This window comes from Mus caroli, chromosome 6, assembly GCF_900094665.2.
Source record: "Mus caroli chromosome 6, CAROLI_EIJ_v1.1, whole genome shotgun sequence".
Taxonomy (NCBI): Eukaryota; Metazoa; Chordata; class Mammalia; order Rodentia; family Muridae; genus Mus; species Mus caroli.
This window is the reverse complement of record NC_034575.1, coordinates 45,022,820-45,026,855: the sequence shown is the minus strand read 5'-3', so window position 1 is coordinate 45,026,855 and position 4,036 is coordinate 45,022,820. Positions and strand designations below refer to the sequence as shown.

Below are 4,036 nucleotides of genomic sequence, written 5' to 3'. Positions count from 1 at the left end.
ATTGCTCTCCAGCAGAGGGCGTGGCCAGGATTAAGGGTGTGTCCCACCCACCACGCCTGGATCTGGGACTTGTTTGGTCCCAGGATGACCTTGAATTCGGATATCTCCCCGCCTTAATCTCCTTATCTGGCCTTAATCTGATAGTAAGGGTGTGTANGACTTTGCTTGGGCCTAATCTCCATACCCAGATCCAGATCTGAAACTTGTGTCTTTCAGCTAAAGATCTGGATCAAAGGGGACCCCTCCAANTCTGGACTGTGTAGGTCATCCCAGATAGATCCACGTTGACAACCAGGAATAGCCATTCCACTTCTGGATACAGGGAGGAAGTCCCCTGCCCCTCTTTCAGTCAATGTTCTGTCTGAAAATTCTTAATCACTGTTCCACAGGAGATTTCTGTCATGCCTGAGCTTGTTTCAAAGAATATTCCTGCTCTTTTGCCCTCTCAAGCTCTCTCTCTCTCTCTCCCTCCCTCTTTCTCTCTCTCAGTCTCTCTGTGCATGTGTGTGTGTGTTTGTGTGTAAGAGAGAGAAAAAGAGCACTCAAGGGTAAGCACACATGAAAAACATCAATAAGAACTTATTAAGGCTTAAATAGCATCTGTTAAATTTTTTTACATGTTATAAATTGTTTTGTATCAAGATGGGAATGATTTAGAGTTTTGTAGTTTTCAACTTCCTGTGGGAGAGAGGTCAAGCTAAAACTTTTTCTGGTTCCAAGCTAAAGGGTGTAATTATTTATGGAAAACGGCTTTGTGTTTGTGGTTGGTTTTTTTGTTGTTTGTTTTTTTTTTTTTGAGATTGGGTTTCTCTGTGTAGCCCTGACTGTCCTGGAACTCACTCTGTACAGTAAGCTGGCCTTAAACTCAGAAATTCACCTGCCTCAGACCCCCCAAGTGCTGGGATTAAAGACATGTGTCATCACTCCCAGCTTACATGTGTCATCACTCCCAGTGTTTTTAGATGAGGTGATTAGTCTCTGGACAGCTTCCAGAGTTTTGTGGTTCAGATATGACACAGTGAGACCTTATGAAGTACTAGATTCAATAAAATTCACCAAAAATGTAGATTCTTTGTGCCATCCTTCACATGGCATGAATGAAGACTTGGGATCAGTTATTCTTAAAATTGGGCCATAAAAACATTGTCATTTTTATACTCAAACAAGGGTCAGATTCATCATGAGACCTGCTAAACTGGCCTTCTAGAACTCCCAATGTCATGTAGTCCATCCAGGTCATCTTGCCTCATTAAACCTGTCAGATGGATCCAATCAGAACTTAGACATCAGAGACGAGAACAATTGTTGGCATGGCCTTCTTATGGCCTACCCAATTCTCCCATTTTCCCTACCCTGCCCTCCTTGAAAGATATCTCAACTCCCGTATTCAGCAGGAAGAAGTTTTCAAGAGTTGTCATCCCAGATCCTGGGCTTGGGGGCTGAAGGTGGTTGTTCTAGTTGTCTTTCTGGGGAATTTAGAATTGGCCAGAATGGATATTAGTCCCCTGTAAGTTTTAGGATTTGAAAAAATCCTTTCCTAATCTGTTGGTGGCCTTTTTGTCTTATTGACATGTCTTTTGCCTTACAGAAGATTTGCAATTTTAAAAGCTGGACTCCAGAAAATCAAATATCCCCATTAAAAGATGGGGTACAGAGCTAAATAAGAATTCTCAACTGAGGAAACCTGAATGGCTGAGAAGAACCTGAAAAAATGTTCAACATCCTTAATCATCAGGGAAATGGAAATCAACACATCCCTGAGATTGCACCTCATACCAGTCAGAATGGTTTAGAACAAAAATTCAGGTGACAGCAGATGCTGGCAAGGATGTGGAGAAAGAGGAACACTCCTCCATTGTTGGTGGGATTGCAAGCTTGTACAACCACTCTGGAAATCAGTGTGGTGGTTCCTCAGAAAATTGGACATAGTACTACAGGAGGATCCAGGAAATTCAGCTTCAAATATTCTCCAGGATTCCAGCAGCATAAGCCTCTCTTCTTTGTCCTCACATTGTCTCATGGATCTGTTGGCTTCTTGATAAATCTGTCTGCATTTCGCCACACTTCCTTCATTCCCAGAAGAGCACTCAAACTGAGCAAAACTGATCCACACCTTGACGTGCTGTGTTCTCTGAAGCAACCGTCGGTAAAGGTTCTGTGTTCTCTCGGGCTCTTCCTGCTCCATCTCAAAATCAATATAGGATTTCCAAAGTAGCTCTGGCATATCCAAGCGCGGCTGGCTGATGGCTAATTCATAGATTGCCCAAGCTCTCTCAACATCACCAAGGATTGTCTCTAACTCTGCAAACTTCATCGATGAGGGACAATTTTCAGTTCTGAATTCCAAAAAGTTTTCATAAAGCTTCCTGCGTCTTTCCCTAGGACAAATGCCAAAGAACAAGTTATTCAAAGTTACATAGAACAGGAGCTACAGCTTCGAGAATTTGACAGATACAAACTGCCAAATTCACACAGGAAGCTGACAAAGAACCTAAACTCAATCTTCTGGCAATGACCAAGCTTTGGTGGAAACCACAACAAGGAGAAGCTTGTCTAACTTTGTGACCTTGAACTGAGGACTGTGGTGATAGGAGTGCTTTCCCAGAGCCAGATTAATGGCTTCTGAGAACTTTATTGATTTTCTCTAGGCTTTTATTTTGTCCCATGTTAAAACACCTTCTCAGACCCCAAAACATTTTCTTAGGTCCTCACAACTAAAGCTTCAGTATTCTCAGACCATTCAATAACTTTGCACTGTTTTAAAAATCCAACTATCAGGAGACACAGGTGGTTGGTGACAGGTAGCAGTCACTGTAATGCAAGTTCCTTTAAAGGAAGTGGTATCTGTTTGGTGAGTTCACGGATTTTCTGAGCCTGGTAACAAGAGAAACTGTGTCTAGACGTAGTAGTAGTCCTAGCAGTACAAGTGCTGTGGCCCCAGTCTCATACAGGAGGAGAACAGAGGAGGCAGCTGAAGCCCTGGTTGCTGTGATTAAACTGAGGACCCTGGCCACTACCAACCTAACCTGAGAAGGCGGCCTTCCACCTGAACTTTCTTCTGTAGAATGTACAGATCACGTAGCTTCTGAATCCATTGATAAACAACACAAACTCACCAGCCATCTGGACAGTCACCCAGGGTCCTCTGATCATGAGGGGCAGAAGTCACAGGGCAGTGGTCGTCTTCAGCTACCAGCCACAGAAGATGGGACAGACTTTCCTGTGGAGCAGGAATTTTGAGAGATTGGCCTACCTTGTCTATGCAAAGCAGGGTATCAACTCTCCAGTGTCTTTTTTGTCCACAGTTTGGACAGTGTCCTGTCAGCATGCCACCTTTGCCACATTTAAAGCAAGTTCCAGGAGGATTTCTGATCCCTCAGTCTTCTCTGGAGATTAGGGATGCTGCCAGGAGCTGGCAAGTCTACCAGAAAATGCTTCTTATCAACCCCTTTAAATGCCATACTCTGCAGATCTCTCAAGCATTTGAGGACCATTATTATACTCATTGAAACTAAACTACTTGCTTTTCTATAGCCATTTGTTTTAGTCTTAACTTTGGAAACATACAGCAAGCTACCTAAATAAGGCTTTTGCATGACTACAAATATAGTCCTGAACACACGAAAGAACTTGGTCATTTAAAAGATGACTAACTTCCGTGTCATAACTATCCTTACTAGCTTACAATAATTCTGTAGCTTTCATAAGACTAGGACTTACCATTCCATCCCCGAGCTGAGAGTTGGTGGTAGAGTGTCTTCAGTCTGGCTGGAAGGAGAGAAAGGCCAGAGGAGGCAGGAGAGACGAGAGATGTCCACGTGGGTCACCTGGATGCAAGAGTTAGAGCCATGGGCAGTACACAAATGGGGAGAGTGAACCAGCAGCTGAAGAGACAGAATCGAAGTCACAAGTGATCCATACATATCTTGGAATGGTGAGATCAGCAGCTTGGTTAGGAGCAGACATTGTAGTGGGCATCAGGTGTGTGTGCTAAGTGCTTACAGCAGCTGGCCTTCTCCTTTGCCACCACCTACTC

General features: G+C 43.6%; 1 pseudogene; it reads right to left on the bottom strand.

Moving 5' to 3' along the window:
• LOC110295603 overlaps nt 1-3,728 on the bottom strand; it is an 11,587-nt pseudogene extending 7,859 nt beyond the window's left edge.
• Nucleotides 3,729-4,036: the final 308 nt, after the last annotated feature.